The 17,974-nt window shown below is 41.4% G+C and overlaps 1 protein-coding gene across 3 annotated transcripts in view; it reads left to right on the plus strand.

The window, feature by feature from the left end:
* The first annotated feature begins 3,563 nt into the window (after positions 1–3,563).
* Positions 3,564–17,974, plus strand: part of CDON (cell adhesion associated, oncogene regulated) — a 108,805-nt gene continuing 94,394 nt past the window's right edge. The window contains exons 1-2 of one of the 3 annotated variants that reach the window (XM_036860908.1): positions 10,710–10,804; positions 11,530–11,637. The gene's annotated coding sequence lies outside the window, so the exon portion shown is untranslated. Of the gene's footprint in view, positions 3,817–6,971; positions 7,179–10,709; positions 10,805–11,529; positions 11,638–17,974 lie in introns of those variants that run through there. The other 2 variants (XM_036860907.1, XM_036860909.1) reach the window with 2 other exon arrangements.

A 17,974-nucleotide genomic window follows, 5' to 3' on the forward strand; every position in this document is an offset into this window, starting at 1 on the left:
TTTCACTCCTCAATCCTGAAACAAGGGCCCTTTAACCTCATAGAAATCTACTTTTATTCAACTTTTCATTTTATTCCAGTGTATCACTCCAGCTCAGAGCCTAGATTCTATGATTGATGATTTAAATTATTTTCTTACTAATACTGTGTATTAATCTCCTTCTTACACATCCTCCAGCACAACGCCAAATCTGGATCAGTGTTATGCTTTCCCCTCACACTTAAGTGGTTAAATTTTGATAGAGAAAGTCACACAACCATGCAGACTCCGTCACTACAAGTTCATGATCTCCAACCTCAGCCAGGCCCTCAGCATCACTCATCAATCCTGTGACTGCTTTTCAACTTTCGTTTTTCAACTCTTGTTTTTCCTAATGACTATTCCAAACCCTCACCACTTTCCCCAAGCGTCCTTTTCAAGTTCCACACCTTGAGTCCCGTAAACAATTTTCCCTCCAAATTCATCAGGATAATTGGGGGCTTTAGATATCGGAGTTTTAGAGATCTATCCTTAGCCACAACTTTCTAGAATTCCACATTCTTCCTGAGGCTTCACTTCTACTTTCATGGTATAAAAACTACTCTATGCTGATGACTTTCAAATCTAATACCTCCAGCTTGGACTTTTCCATCTAGTGGACACTTGTACTTGGAGGGTCCATGGGCACCTCAAATTCAAAAGTGTCAAAATTAAACACATCATTGTTCCCCTAAAATCCATCTCTTATTCAGGGCATGACTCTCTTCCTGGGTACTGTGGGGGTAGGGAGATGGCCACCACCCTCTCAAGCTAGAAGGCTGATGTCATCCTTGAGTCCTCTCTCTTCTTTACCTTCCACATGCAATCAGGTTCCAAGTCCAGCCAAGATTCCCTCTTGTTTCTAGAATTTCCCTTCTCTTCTCTGACCTTATTATGGTTGTCCTAGTTCAGTCTCTTGATCCAATTGGACTATCTGGATTCTTCAGAAGCTTCCACTTTTTTTGATCTCAGGCTTGGCTCCCTTAAATCTGTCCTTTTTTTTTTTTTCTTTTTCCTGAGAGCAGTTTCTTTTTTATTTATGTATTTATTTTTATTTTTTGGCCGTGCCGTGAGGCATGTAGGATCTTAGTTCCCCGACCAGGGATTGAACCTGCATCCCCTGCATTGCAGGCGCAGAATCTTAACCACCGGGCTGCCAGGGAAGTCCCTTAAATCTGTCCTTATGGCTGCTGCTAGGTGATATCTCTAAATATAAACCTGGCCACATCACACTCCCACTTAAAACTGTGCATTGACTCCCCATTGCCTACAGGATCGAGTCCCAGCTTCTTGGAATGACACGCACAGCCTCCTGTGATCTGGCTTCAGCTTCCTCCTGCAGTGCCTTCCCTTACCAATCCCTACCTGGCCTCTCACACTTCAACCACAAAGAAGAGTTTGCAGTCTCTTTGGGCTGTCTTGTTTCTCGCCTCTGTTCCTTTGCTCCTAATGTCCCCTCTGCCTAGATGGTCCTTCCACTCCTTCACCTGTACCTGGCTAAGCCCTACTACCCTTTAAGGCTTAGTTCATGGGTCACTTCCTTTGGGAAGTCTTTCTTGACAAGCCGCCCGCCACTCCCCCCAAACTCTAGACTGGGTTGGCCACACTGCCCCTGTGCTCTCACATCCGCCTGTTCATTGCACTGAAGACGTCTCAATGCACTTATCCATCGATGTATCAGTATCACAATCAGACTGTGAGCTCTTTGAAGCTTGGGACTGTGCCATATTTCTCTATGTACCTTTTTGCCTAGCGGTGGCATAGAGTAGGTGCTCAATAAGGTTGTAAAATATTACTTTACACTTATAAGTGAACAAACAAGTGAATGATTCATGAATGAAAAACTATTTGCCCCTGAAATGAATACTCCACTTTACAAGCAAGGCAGCAAGGGAGTAATCAGTATCCACAACATCATGATTATTTCTCAGGTCTGATTATGAGTAACAATAGGCATAGTGATATTCAACTGGCACTGTGAGACTTGGGGGTGCCCAGAATCAATTGGGCCCCAAGAGAGGACCCTAGAAGGGTCTGTAGTGGAACCGCTGTGGTAGGGGACAGCTAGGATTCTTACAGAGTGCCACTAGAAACCTGCAAGACTTCCATCCCATTCACACACAACTCTCAGTTCAGATAAACTTTCAATGTTTTACCTTCAGTGTTTCCAGGACATTTTATTTACTGATTGAAAAATCATTTACTATACCTTAAGTTAATAACACACAGACTCGGTTTGAATAAGTAAAAAATGGAACAATAGAGAACAAACAAGTAGAGTTCTTTTTTTCCCTCCTATACTGACTTTCTTAGGACCTGATACTTTCATAAAGACCCTGGATGTAGCTAAAGCAAAAAACTAAACTGTCTGAACATCACCCCACTTTCAGAGCCTTTGCTTGTGAAATTCAAGTAAGAAGGTAAGGAGTTCTGTCATATTTCTCCTGATGTTCAGTACTGAGTGTTTTTGAATTCCAAGTATCATTAGAGCTCTTTCTGTAGTTAAATAGTAAGTAAAGATGATGATGGTTAAAAAATTAACTGCTAATAATAATAATTATTACTATTATTAGTAGTAGTATATAGAAGTCACAGTTCCCAAATGTCCATGCAGTGGCAGGTGCTTTCCACTAAGTATCATATTTATGCTTCACAACAACCTTTTAAACAGAAATTATTTCCCCCTTCTTCTGTTTGAACAACTGAAATTCAGTGAGATCAGATCACTTGGGGCACGTCCAAAGGACGAGTTGGGAAGACTCTGGGGCCAAAGGCCGTGCTGGTTGCACCAGGCGACACTGAGCCTCTCCTAGTCTCTGAGATGTTTTGTTACCTGCCTGCGTGTATGTGAATGCAGGGCGGGTGTGATGGGAATCAGAGGAAACTGCCTAAGAATCTAAACACTGAAAGTGGCTTAAAAGCGAAGGTACCAAAAGCGGCGGGAAGCTGGAACCATGAAGCAGATACTAGGTACGAGCCAAGAGAATGGACGGACTGCCTGGCTTCGCACACTGCTTAGGTGGAGGGGCGAGGGGCCGGGCCTGGGCGGGGAAACAGGGGAACGTGTAGACCAGTAGTGGACCCGCCCCAAACGCCGCTTCTCCCGGGGAAGTAAAGGTGAGGGGAAAGGGAATGAAGGCATTATGGGAAACTCCGGGAATTGCTAAGGCAGCTCATCCTCACCCAGCCTAAACCAAAGCAGAGACTGACTTCTCCTTTTCTGGGGGAGCTCTCTAGGAGAGCAAGCGGGAGGGGGACTGGGAGAAGGGCCTACACGGAGCGCCCCCCCCTGCACGTTGGTACGGCCCATCCCCCCCTCCACGCCGCTGATCTGGCAGGCTGCGCGCGCACCCTCCGGAGGGGCGCGGGCCGTCGGGGAGCTGCGGCCTCCGCGGCCGGGTTCCCTCCTCCAGCTCCTCGCGTGCTCCTCGCTGGCCCAGCGCCCGCCGGGTTACGCGCCCGCGCGCCTTGGAGGGGAGGAGCGCAGCCGCGGGGGCGCGCCCCGGTGACTCCGCCCCCCCCACCCCGGGCTCCCCTCCCCTGAGTCCCGGGTGCCCGGCTCGCGCGGCTTGGTGCGAGGAGACTGCGACCCCGCGCCGCCCGCCCCCACGCCCCCGCCCCGGCGTGCGAGGCGCCGCGCCCTCCCGCTGCCCTGCCCGGTGCATGGAGGGGCCCGTTCGGATCGCAGCCGCCGCTGCCGCCGTAGCCGCCGCCAGCGCGCGGGGGATGACCTGGGGGTGGCTTTCGGAGCCGGCTGCCGCGCAGGAGGTCTGGGGGCTTAGCCAGCCCTGCTGAGAGGTGCGGGGGTGGGGTCCCACCTAAGGGTGGGCGGGAGGGGTGGCCTGGGGACACCGGGCTTGGGCGCCACGAGGCTTGGGAGCTGGAGGTCCGGGGGCGGGCTGGCCGGAGTGCCCGGGAGGGCGTGGGGGTCCAGGCTGCGTGCGGGGTCTGGGGAGGGCAGCTGACGGATGCGCAGTGGGGAGCGCCTACGCCCCCCGTCCTCGGGAACTCTGAGCCACCTCGTGGGAGGAGGCGGGGTGAGTTGTCAGTGACACGATTAAACCTCTTTGACAATGATCCGCTGGGGCAGGTGAGATGCAGCATAGCGGGGAGCACGGGGCGCCGGCACGTTTTCCCAAGGGAGCGGGGTCCCTCGCCTCTCTCAACCTCCATCCCCGCAGAGCGCCCGCGAGAGACAGTGATTTATGTGTAGGGAGAATCAAGAGAAATTTCCTGCGCAATGTATCTTTGCCTTCACAGACTCAGTGACTTCCCAGCCCCAGGGAGCGTATTTTTCCTTCTCCTCTGTATAGCTTTCTGTGGATTGCATTATCATTTGCTAAATACATTACAGCTCGCTATTTATTTCACTCTGCAGCTTCCAGACCTTTGTTGCATTCTCTCCACATCTAGGAATTTCAGTAATAAATCACCGAGGGGGCTAGAGAGGCTCTCTCGCCTTTCCCTTCATTGTTCTCCCAACCCCACCAAATCAGGTGGAAGGCTCTCCAAAAGGAGCTTTCTCCAGAATGCCTGCCTTTCCCAGTCCGGACTCCAGAGGGTGGCAGGTGCCTTAAGGGCAGGCTGCTTTCCAGTTGAGATCTAGAATTGAGGGAACCTCATTAACAGAACCTCTGTGTCCTGAATCAGACACCTTGAGAAACAGAAGATAGGTCTAAAAGGTAACATGAGATTTAGTCTCAGGCCAGTGGCCAGTAAAGATGAAAGAGGCCAGTTCTGATTCCATGCCTCACGGATGCCACAACCCGCAGACTCTCCAGCTGACTTTTGGAATACCTAGTGGGCAGTGTCTGCTAGGAGAGGGTGGGGAAGGGGCTGGAGAATGAAATGGATTTATTCTCAGTATAATTCTAAACGTTTTATTACATTTCATAACTCATTTTTGGGGGGTAGTCTATTTTAGCTGAAAATGCGGGGGTAGTTCAACTTTTAGGACAAGATGAAAGAAAACTCCAGAAAACTGGAAAATTTAAGTTAGTGCTTAACTAGAAAGCATTCTTAGGAACCCAGAGAGGCACCAAATACTGTAGTTTCTGTTTTGCACATGTTGAAATGAACTGCCTCATACTTGAAGTTACACGAGAAGGATGGAGAAAAACTGTTTCATTTTGTAAAGACGTGCCCTGGGTGTGTGTTTGGCAGTGTGTGGAGCAGACACATTTATATTTCTATAAAAAACACACAAGTGTATATTGTTTAACTTTCATGCAAAAACTCGGATATAGTATTGGGGAAATCTGTCTTCGTTTGAATAGTTCAGTCAACCGGGAAAATCAGTTACTAGAGGTACTGTGCTGTTGTTTGTGTAGTAACTCACTTGCGATGCTTTGATTGATTGCCATGGTTCTCATCAACCTCCTCTTCTGTGGAAAGTACTTAAACAGCTCTGACTCTCAAGCTGGGAAGTACAGAGAACCCTTAGGACTTGGAGCATACTGATCTAGCTTATGTCGGTTGGCTTCTAAGTCAATGTTACTCCTTGCCTTTTTTGCAGGTGGTTTGACTGTGCATGGGAGGAATTAAGTTCACTTTAAGATAGGACTTCCCCCACCTCTGCCCCCATCTGCAAGGTGTATATAAAGAGGAAGGCTTTATGTTGGATTAAGGACTTCTGCCACAGGGCTGGGCTCTAAAAAGGTCAGGTAAAACCTGTTGACTAGCTCTTGTGCCTTCTTCTTATTTTTCCTCTTTGCCTGTGTGCTTTCATGACTTTCTGGATGATTTCATTTATGGTTTTGTCAAAATGTAAGTTGAAGTAAAATGTGTCTTCTCTAGAAATGTTTCTTATGCAGGCATTTAGACTAAAAATTGGTATTGTTTCTAAGTAAAATCCTGGAGAAATGCTTTCAGGAATTAACCATTATTGTAGTGAAATCAGGCTGGAGATAGGAAATTAAAAATAATTAAGTGAAAAATCTGTTATTTTAAACACATCGTTACGTTAGCCATTGCCTTGTGATTAACATTTGTACTATGTAGGAGTGCAGATAAGGCAACACATTGCAAGAGAAGGTGAGCTGTCTAGAGATAGTCTTTCTTTAGATATATGATCTTACTACTTAATAGAAACTAATTAGAAAGGGAATTTGGTTGGAGTCTGGTTGCTAAATAGATTGCTCTGAAGGACTTGATTTTACTGTGGTTTTTGATGGGTGCCTTTTTCAAGAAATTTTGTTAATTTGAATTAGAGAATGCTTTATTGTTTTTATTGAATTTTTATATTGTATGTAGACATTTCATTGATTTATAAACATTACATTTATAAATTTTTGTTGTATATATGGTACTAACTCATTTTCAAGAGAATGGGAAGGAGGGCTTTACTTGATTCCTTCAATTGCAATTAAGAGATGGTATATGGAATATAATTAATGTTACTTTAAAAATATTGGATTACAATTAAATGAAAAACTGGTTGTTGGTTTTTTTTGTTTTTGTTTTTTTTTTTTTAATCCTTCAAGTTTTCCCTCATTGTTTGTGCTCTTTCCCCCATTGTCAGGCTTAAAACATACAGTATCATTGTCATCTGTCCCCTGAATAATGGTCCTGAGGTGATATTATTAATGTGGCTTTTTAAAATCAAACTAATTATACTTGCCTAAAAGAGCCACATGTGTGTGATTCTAGCTGCCTGGTGCCTTTTGAGAGCCCTGGAGACAAGCTAGTGAATAGAGCTGAAAATTCATTCTGTATTTGATTAAATGGAACAGACTTGCTGCTCCTTACCCCAGCAGGGGCGATGAGATCTCTTGATCCCCGAAGCGGCTCCAAGACCCTGGGAATTCCATTAGCGAGCACCTGAGGAATTTCTGCCCTGCAGTGCCTTTTTTGTATGTGTGTATGTGCGTGTGTGGAAAGGGAGGGGAGCCGAGTGGTGGGGGGGGGAGGGTGGCGGTGGGGGGCGGAGAGAGGCTACATTAGAAGACTCCATATGTTAGCAGATCTAAAATCAAGACAGGACTTAACAGCTTATCTTGTAAGAGAAGAGCCCAACCCAAAGGCAGATTGCTGGTCAGGACTTTCTTACAAGCACGACCGTGGTGATGTGTCTTTACCCTGAAGTGCACGCCGCTGTAAGTACAGAAAGTCACTTTTCCGCTTTGCCTCCGAAGCACAAGCATATACACGTTGCAGACTTGGTAAGTTTTTTCTGAATGATCTTTTGATTAATATGTAAAATCGTGTTACAGTTTGGTCTTGCCTGTAAGGGCTGCTTTTATTGTTTTAATAACTTTTCAACCGAGAGCAAAATCAACCTTTTCTGTGAAGCAGAGTATTTTGCAGAGATGAAATGCTTGTGTGAATAGGCATATTTGAGTTTGCTCTTTTGTTTTTATATGACTTTTCTTGTGTTTTTGTAATATTATTACAGAATTTAAATTCATTTAGAGTCTCTCTCTTTTCTGTTGTCTTTTGAAGAATTCTTTCTGATTGCTAGTATTTTTTAAGGCATCGCTTTGCAGACTTGCCAGCAGCCGTGCGTAAATGAAAATATATTTACCAAAAATATTCTGTAAAATCTTTGGAGCAAGATTTTTGAGAAGCATCAGCGTGTCTTCCTCTCCCTGCCCCACCTCCCCTGCCCCTGAATCATTTTTGGATACAGACATTCTTCAGAATATGAGCCCAGTTTGATTCTTGTGTACTTTTCAAGGAAGAGCAGTTCTGAGTCTTGGATCGTCTAGTGAATTGATTTTCCTCTTCTGAGAATAGTTAAAAATGAATGTGAATTCCAGTGCTTGTAGTTTTCAACTAGTGCAGAGTGCAGTAGCCTATTTGATGGTTAATTTGATGTATTTTGTTTCTGATTAAAATCATGTTGTGTGTCGCAATTCTCTCCATCCTATTCCCGTGTAGTCCTCTACCGAATTCTCCTTACAATACTAAGTGTTTATAAAATAAGGAAGCCTTTTAGAGAATATTTAATTTTTTTCCCACCTTCATCCTGGGCTTGCCTTCTAGTAGTATGGCCAGATTGAAAGAACTCTGGAATGAATGGGAGTAAACACTAAAGTTAGCATTGGGCCTGTCTCGGTTCACAGTTGTTCAGGCACTTTGCTGTGTGATGTATTTTGATGGCCAGAGATAACAAAAAACTACCCCAAAGCACATTTTGTTCTGCTACGTATCAGTTGGAATGTGAGTCAGGACTTCAGTTCTTGAGAACCAGTGATGTGCTTTTAACCATAGAATTAAGGAACTGTGAAGTTCCTTACATCTTACTTGAGGGGGGAAAAACACACAGGTTATGTTACTGAACTTAGTTATATTCTGCTTACGTTTTGTTACAAAATTTTTATATTGCCCTAATATAAACATATAGCTTGCTTTTCAGCTATTCTTGACATAGATTAGCTCATCTCTTTTTATTTGTGTGAGCTGGGGCAGTGATCTTGACCTAAGCCTTGGGTTCCTCATCGCTGAAATGAGTATAATAACCATAGTATCTGTTACCCCTGTTGTGTGGATTACATGAGATACTGAAAGTAAAGTGCTTGGCATATTATAAAACCTCTATGAATGCTAGCTGCTGCTATTTTAAGTAACTCCTCCTGTACATGTTAGTCTGTTACTTTGATCCAGAAATGATTTCTTTTGAAGATTAAATAATGAGGAATTCTCTGAAGTTAGTAATAGTGTGGGCACGTGGAACTGCTATAGTTTCAGTACGCTACAGTTTTCTTCCTTTTGCAGTTGAAACTTAAAAGGCACTTGGAAACAATATGTTGCAATTTTTTTCCTGATTGAGGTATAATAGAAAAAGGTACACAAGTGTACAGTTAATGTATACTCAGTGAACAGCCAGATGAAGTGTGATATATGCACATGTGTGGTAACCGTTATCCAGATCAAGATGTAGAACATTTCCTTCATTGTGGAAGGCTCCCTGGTGCCCCTTCCCAGACTAGCCCACCACCCCCAGCAGACGACAAGCATTTGGACTAGTCTCACCATACATGAGTTTTGCCTGTTCCCGAACTTTATAAAAATAGCCTCGTACGATAAATACTCTTTTATATCTGGTTTCTCGCACGGCTCGTTATGTCCGAGATCCATCTCTGTTACTGTGTACGGTAGGAATGTATGCTTTTAAAATTGTTTTAGCATCTTTTGCCTGTTTTGAAATTCATAGTAGTTCATTTTGTCGGCACATTGGGTATGTGGTCATTGAGAAAACAAGAAAATAACAACATTTCTTCCTAAATTATTAGAAAATCAGATCCCAGTCACTATCTTAGAAGAATAACCATGACCTTCTGTTTATACATAAAGTTGGGTTGAAGGTAACATAATCACCTTCAGTGACAGTTCCATAAACCAAATCTTTTGATAACTGCGTTCATTTTGTGTGTGTGTGTGTGTGTGTGTGTGTGTGTGTGTGTGTGTGTGTGTTTAGAAGCGAAGGGAGGGAGCCTCAAAAGAGAGAAGGACCATCTAAGGTAGCTTATAACCTTCATGCTTAGGATTTAATACTTAGAATGGTACAGAAGTAACCACTAGCTCAGCAATAAGTGTAATATTCCCTAAGAAGAAAACAAAACAACACAGTGTGTTCTGGAAAAAAAAAAAAATCCACCAATAATGGAAGAAAATGGAGCAAGGATGTTGTTATACTACAGGAAAATTTTGAAGAGTAGGACCTTACATTTATATCAGGAAGAAGAATTTTGGCTACTAACTTTCTGAACAGTTGCTGTCAGGCTGTGCTTATATGTTTGGAATTTCTGTTTGTATTGTTGGGGTTCCCTAATGTGCTAAGTAAAATTTATTTCACTAAACAATGAAACAAGAATACAAGGTGATATTGATGAATCAGAAGTGTGTTTTTTGTTTTTCATTTTGAAAGGGGCTGCGGTTGAGGTTAATAGCTTGCCATCATCATATTTCTGTTCTTGGAAATGTTGATGAAGGATTTTCTGGATGTTCTGCTTGAACACAAGCCACTTCTCTCGTCGGAGACATTGTCTTTTTCAGCATTTGTAATTTTATTAAATCTTATTATTCATAGCTCCTTGACACAAGGTCATTCTTCACATGCAGCCATGTGTAGGGTGTGTTCCTCTGGACTCCAGAGGGGGCAAGTTGTCCCCTTTTCTCCTAATTCAGAGCACCAGGGGCCAAGACTTCAATGGGGGTGGGAGGGGTGAAAGAGTAATATGAGATTCATCTTTTGTCCCAGAGGGGCACTCCAAAGATGCAGGTTTTGTTTCAAAAGAAGGAAGAACTGTTGACAAATAAAGCTGCCTCATGTTTGGAAAATGCTCCTTTGAAGGGGCATGAGCTCCTTATTACTAGATGTGTTGTAGTGGCATTTGCAAAAGATGGTGCGGTAAGAATCTCTTCCTTGGGTGAGAGTTGGGACCACGTGACCTCCAAGGGCCTTTGCCTTTTGAGTCCTCTAAACAGGCTCTTATGGGGGAGCTGTGCTACTTAACCACCACATACAGTAGTCCCCCCTTATCCCAGGGTTCACTTGCTGCAGTTTCATTCTCCTGAGGTCAACTGCAGTCCAAAAACATTAAACGGAAAGTTCCAGAAAGAAATGATTTATAAGTTTTAAGTTGTGCACTGTTCTCAGTAGTGTAATGAAATCCCGTGCCATCCCTCCCGAGATCCCCAAACCCTCAACATCGTTCTGCTCCTGACATCCAGCCATTCACTTCGTCATGGCTCGATGATCCTGCTGACGTATCATCAGAAGGTCAATAGTAGCCTAACGCTATGTCACAATGTGGACGTCACTCACCTCACTTCATCTCATCCGGTGGGTGTTTTGTCATCTCACAGTATCATCATCATCATAAGAAGGGTGATTACAGTACAATGAGATATTTTGAGAGAGAGAGACCACATTCATGCAACTTTTATTACAGCATATTGTTAAAATTGTTTTATTATTATTGTTACTCTCTTACTGTGCCTAATTTATAAATTAAACTTTATCGTAGATATGTATGTGTTGGAAAAAATATAGTATAAATAGGGTTCAGTACTATCCACAGCTTCAGACATCCACTGGGGGTCTTGGAATGCATCCGCTGTGGCTAAGGGGGGGGACTACCGTACCTAATTTTGGAGGGAGAAAATGTGTAAAAAAAGTTCCAAACGACCACTGGATAAATAAATTTTCTCAAATTTTCCCTAGTTTAAAGTTGAGGAATGCCTCTTCTTGTTGACCTTTTTCACGTTAAATGTAATTTAGTTTATCACTAACAAGTAAATGTCAAATATTCTTTCTTTTTTACTTAAAGAGAGAACAGGGACCTTTCCAATATTCTATCAGTATCAGAAGTGAAAACACTTTACAAGTATAGTATTTGCTAGCTTTTTAGGTAGGTACACACCTGAATTTACTTGAAGCCCGTCTGTTGGCCGAGTTATTTATGCACTCCTACAGCAAATTATATGTAAAGTAAAAATTAATAAATGTATCTCTTGTCTCTCTACCTTCTCTCCTCCACCCCAATTTTTCCACACTTGAATTTCAAGAGAGAAATAACTCACGGTGGGGAGAAAGGCTGATATGAGTGACTTATCCAAGCAACAAAGCTGTATTCAGGATCTTTTCTGGAGTCCATAGTTATTTACTATAACCAGGTACACATCTTGTGTCCTTAGATATATGTTAATAATTTATGTTAATAATTGCTATTTAGAATGATTGAAGGGAGCATAGAATCCTGAATCACCAAAATAATATTTTGTCTATTTTATGAAGCAGGAAAGTATAATGAGTTTTGTCTGCTTTGTATTGATGTGTACCCATACAACCGTCTGAAGCCTCTTGTAACCTCTAAGTGGCTCTCTCTTTTCTCTGTCACCATTACCTTACCCTTCCAACTTCCTTTTCGAATTTTGGGAAGGGGATCAGAGAAGATGAGACAAAATGTGAGACAAAAGAAATATCTTCGTGACTCCTTATTAAACTGCTGCCACCTCACCTCCCTTGTCTCCACTCTTGGTTTTCCCCGCTTCCACATCATACATTTTTCTACATTTTGTCAGAGTAATGATCTTCCAAAAACATAAAACTGATCATGTGACTGCTCTCCTTAACATCAGTTTCTTCAAAGGCCCTGACTCCCTTATTAAAACCCAGGTCTTTAGTAGGGCACACAGGGGTCTTTACCTACCTGGTGCTTCTGCCATCCTCCACCTACCTTGCATTCCTTGAATATACCTTGCTTTTTCTCTTGCAGGCTGGGAACATGTCTCTCGTGGTGCTGATGTTGTGTCATCATTTTGTGTGTGTCTGTCTCGTCCTTATCTTAATCCCTAAGGACAGACAATGTGATTTTCCCTTGTATGTATCCCCTCTCACCCCTTCCCTTGCACTATGCCTAACAAATGCTAAACCCAAATGTCCCGAACGTATGAGTCCTAAAGCAGTGCTTCTCAAACTTTAATGTGCATTTGAATTTCTTGGGGCGGGGGTGGGGGGGATGTTAAAATGCAGATTTTGATTTCGTAGGTTGTGGGTGAATCCCAAGAGTCTCCCTTTCAAACAAGATTCCAAATCATGTTGATGACACTGGGTGGACCACACTGAGTAGCGAGATGCTAAACTATCATCTCTAGACCCATGAATGATTTCAACACACAATTCTGCTCTTATAAAGCAGAAACTAACACACCATTGTAAAGCAATTATACTCCAATAAAGATGGTAAAAATAAATCCAGTGAAATCAGTGACTCTGCATGTCAAGTTCAGGCGTATCACAGCTTCAAGTAATGAAGGTTAAAAAAGCTTTAGATAAAAAAATAGTTAAATATTGAAGATACTAGGACATCTATTGTCACATTATTACTGGAATGCTGGCCAAACATCTTACATATTTAAAATGCATATTTTCATTCTGTGCTACATTAGTTTGTGCCCAGAGAGCTGATGTCATGTTTTGTCTGTTTTTTAAATATGCAGTATTAGAGAAGTTTTCCTGGATATCTAGGTATTAAAAAGTACATTCTGCCTTCTGTCTCTTGCCAGGGAAATTTCTGACAGTTATTGGCTTTTTAGGTATCAGAATAACAGTAATTAGTATTTTCTATTTTACTATCATTTGAAGTCTGTTTAGTGAGTAATTGTACACACTGCCTGATTGGAGGTGAAATTGGCAAGGGGGATGAATGTCTAATGGATAAAATACTACTTTTATCAGGCCGTGAAATTACTATAGTGACATCAGAATTTGGCAGCCTCTTTTATTACAGTAAAAAGAAAAATAGCATCCTAAGCTAAGGATAAGATTTTTCTTGCCCATTTATTTTGGCTTATTTTCATGGTTTTGGCCTCAGGGCGTGTGTGCAGCAAAATAGCACAGTGAATAACAGGCAATAAGAAGGAGTGAACATAGTTTCAGCTGGAACAGATGTACTGTTTAATCACTCATCTCTATTTCAGTAACTTCCTCCCAGATTGGTGAATATGAGGTTGTGAGAGTGGGTATGAGGAATCCCCATCTATGAAGTGGAGTTAAGCTTCATTATTTGGGTTGATGTTACATAGCTTGCAATATATTGAAAACGTTTGTTAATTGGCTGTTAAAATGGTCATGTGAGGGGGAATGTCTAAATGTGATTATGAATGGGGTTGTACAGTTTTGTAGGAAAGGTGCTATTTATTCTTCTTTATAAACACCAGTAAAGTAACATCGTTTGATTTAAACTAGTGTTTCCTTCTGGCCTGTTCACTCCTGTTGTGAAATTAGGCTAATTAGGCTTTTAGATATTGCTGTGATTTAATGACAACTCATGCACCAGGATTTCAATTTGGTTTCCATGCATCTGAGCAGTTGTTCCAGTAGATCTTGGGACTGCTAAATCCTGAGAAGATATTTTTATGATTCTTAATAGATTATTAAAACTCCTGAGTAGAACCACACTGGTCTTACCATTGTGTTGTGCCCATAATTTACCTTTTGGGTTCTTCTTACTGTGATCACTTTTTAAAACAAGGCCATTTTATTGTTTCTTCCATTAAGTCTTGGATGTTCTTCCAAAATGAAATTTTAAGATTTGTTCTACAGTAAGGAGGATTATAGTACTGATGGGTTAAAGTAGCTTTTAAACCTAATTCTGCATATTTACTTCAACTGAAGAACATATTTTCAAGTCATATTATGATCTGATTAGAATTGGTTCTGATCGCTAAATCGTTTCTTTTGATTTCTATTTATTGACTATCAGGCACACTTCCTTTACTATGATTGAGTCCTTTTTGAGATTAAAACAAATACAAAAAGATCAAACTTCTACCCTGAGTTCCTAATTCCAAGCTCTAGTCATTAAGTTATTCATGTTTTGACTGTAGACCTATATAAGCTCTTTCATATAATTTTCATCATACATTTTAGAGCTAAAGATTTTTTTTTAACCCCATGGCTAACTAAAGCCAATTTTGAGTCATTCTAAGTTGGGTTGTTAACTGTGGTCTCCTATTAGGTTAGGAAACGAAATTGTCATTATTTGTTATTTCTTTTGTGTTTAAGGATGCATTTTAAAAGAGCTATTGTCACAGTGGTTAGGTCTTAAAATAATTACACATTTGTCACTGAGACAGCAGCCGCGGTGGGGTTTTTAATCATACAGTACAGCTTGTGCAGAGATTTGATATTTTTTGCAGCATCAAATAAATTTTAGCTCAGGGATTTGACTAGATACATCTTAATAATGTTAATAAGAGTCTTATATCTAACTCCCAAAGTGGGTTTCTAAATGTGAGTCTAGGAAGTCCAGGCTATATCCCACCCCACAGGAAAATAACAGTAGAAATTGTTTTAAAGAAAAATTGTCAGTGTTTTACTTCTTTTGGGATTTCTCTTCCAGATAGGTAGATTATTAGGAAAAAGATAAGGAAACGATTGGCCTTGTAGAACAAAGACTTTAACCCTTGATCAGATCCATGTTTTCTCAGCTGTGTGTTGTACACATACACAGAATACTTAATTAGTTGTGATTGTAGATGTCAGCTGGTCATGGAATCAAATTAACAGGCACCACATATTAAACTCCCGAGGCCTTCAACGACTAAGAATGAGAGACTTGAGTTTTGAGTTTTTCATTTGTGCAATTAAGAATTTTTTCCCCCTTCATGTTGGAATGTGAGTTTTCTGGAAAAAGAATCCCTTCACTTGACATTTCCTAGGCAAACAGAGTCCCCACTCGCTTGTAAAAGTCCTTTCTAATTTACTGAGAAATACTAGCATCTTTTGTGCCTGATTCACCTAGAGGGACTGTACTACAGGTACTTGGGCAATTTAACGATAAATAATATGGTGACAAAGGAGTGAAGTATTGCTTAGGCAAAGCAGGGCCCTTGTCTGTTTGAGTGCCCTGCAGACTTATCAGAATGATGCTTCCAGAGGATTGGGAAAGGAAAGACTGTCCTGTCTGGCATTGCATGCACAGACAGGCACAGAAGGAACCAGGACCCTCCCCATGCTCACTCGGCTCCTAGCTGAGGAGTTGCTAGTTCAGTTACAACTCCTGTCTTGTGGTTCTTTTTATTCCATATATGAAATAATTTTCTCCTATCCTTTATTTCTTTTTTAATTTTATTTATTTATTTATTTTTATTTTTGGCTGCGTTGGGTCTTCGTTGCTGTGCGCGGGCTTTCTCTAGTTGCGGCGAGTTGGGGCTACCCTTCGTTGCAGTGGGTGCTCATTGTAGTGGCTTCTCTTGTCGCGGAGCAAAGGATCTAGGTGCGCAGGCTTCAGTAGTTGCAGCACGCGGGCTCAGTAGTTGTGGCTCACGGGCTTAGTTACTCTGCGGCATGTGGGATCCTCCCGGACCAGGGCACGAACCCGTGTCCCCTGCACTGGCAGGCGGATTCCCAACCACTGCGCCACCAGGGAAGCCCTCCTATCCTTTATTTCTAATTGTCATCATTTCTTAAATAATATTATAGAGTCCTTTGTACTTTGCAGAGTGTTTTACAAGTTTTTTTTTTCTGTTTACAATAATGTATGAGATGGTAAAATTTTCATGAGAATGGAAATCATGAAGACAATAATGATCGAGCATTGGTTTCACGTACAAGAGTTTTATTGTAGTTCAAAGTTGGGTGATCTTTAAAATATCTCTGCCTAATATTTGAAACTATAGTCTTTCTTTTTAAGCTTTTTTTAAAGTATCTATTTATTTAATGGCTGCATTGGTTCTTAGTTGCAGCACGCGGGATCTTTCGTTGAGGCGCACGGGTTCTTCGTTGCAGTGTGAGGGCTTCTCTCTAGTTGTGGCGTGTGGGCTTAGTTGCCCCGTGGCATGTGGGATCTTAGTTCCCTGACCAGCTATTGAACTGGTGTCCCCTGCATTGCAAGATGGATTCTTAACACTGGACCACCAGGGAAGTCCCTCTCTTTTTAAAGCTTAAGTTATAATTGCACATTCTTAAATGCTAAGGTTTTTGGTTTTGGCCACATCGCGTGGCTTGTGGGATCTTAGTTCTACCACCAGGGATAGAACCCAGGTCCAGAACAGTGAAAGCACCGAGTCCTAACCGCTGGACCACCAGGGAATTCCCTGTTTTGTTTTGTTTTGTTTTTGTCTTTGACATTTGTAAACCACAAACTCTGCATTCTAGATTCTATTGACCTAATGGAAGATATTGAGATAGTGAAGTGAATTTTGCCCAAGGTAAAATTGACTCCCAGATGTCTTGTATTTTTAAACTCTTTCCTCTTTAAAGAGGTCTTTTCATTTTTTTTTTTTTTTTTCTAGCCACAGGGATCCTTGCTTTCTAACACATATCTTTAAGGCTGGTACTTGATACTTAGAAATTCTTTAATAGTATATTCCAGCTGAAAGTGAAGTTTGAAAGCCCTTTCGAATTGTATGACAGTAAGGAAAATAGCAAAGGGGGCTTTTTAGAAGTAAATCTCATTTTACATTTGTGTCTTTGCTCGTGGAATAAATATAAAATCAAATTGAACGCACTTTCTCTTAACATTTGTTCCATGGTGCCCCTGTGTCCAAAGCGTGACAGATGATGTCAACACTTAATCTGACTTTCTTGGGTATGTTAGAAAATGAATACAAGCTTTGCAACTTTAAGTGATTCCTCTAGTATCGCTTTTGTCAATGGTTAGCTATTTCTTTTTCATTTTATATGGCTACAACAAATGTTAGTGCTACAGCATTTAAAGATAGCTCATGTGTTCTTTCAGTGTAGATCAAAATACTCATTAGCTGTTTAATGAGATAGTTTAAGAGTAGTTTTGATGACCAGGTTGAGAAGGAAAGAAAGAAAAATAATATTCTTAAAGGCAAATCTTGCCCCTCTTCTTGGGCCGGAGTGAAGGCTGAGTTGTAAGAGTGCAGAGTCCAGCGCCCAGTAAGAGGTGTGAGGCTGTTTATTTTCACTCTGGAGATGTATATACTACAGAAGGAAAACTCTGGCCTTGCTTAACCTAAGCAAGTCATTACTTATCTACGATCTGGCAAGCAATTTGATTAAGGTTGACACAGCTCATATAATATCAGAGCCAGGCTCTCTTGATGATTGATGAGGCTTGTCTGTAAGTTTTTTTTTTTTTTTTGAAAGGAGAAAAACAGAGCAAGAATGAATACTGTTCAGATCTCTAATTGCCACGTATAAGCCAAGTCTATAATGTAGTTTTATCTGTAGTGGTTAATATGTATTAATTTGTATGCTATTTTTAATGTTATAATTAAATGGCTTTAAAATAATATTTTTAGGTTAGCAGGTTAATTTAGCTTCTACAGGATTAAATTCTTGAAATTTTAGAGATCTTGCTTCATATCGTAACATCTTTCTTATGGTTTTATTTGATGTTATATAGTCTTTTTTTAAAAATTTATTTTAAATTTATTTAATTTTTTGGCTGCGTCGGGTCTTAGTTGCGGCTCGTGGGATCTTTGTTGCGGCGTGCAGGCTTCTCTCTAGTTGAGGCATGCGGGCTCAGTAGTTGTG

Source organism: Balaenoptera musculus, chromosome 8 (genome assembly GCF_009873245.2).
Source record: "Balaenoptera musculus isolate JJ_BM4_2016_0621 chromosome 8, mBalMus1.pri.v3, whole genome shotgun sequence".
In the NCBI taxonomy this organism is placed as follows: domain Eukaryota; kingdom Metazoa; phylum Chordata; class Mammalia; order Artiodactyla; family Balaenopteridae; genus Balaenoptera; species Balaenoptera musculus.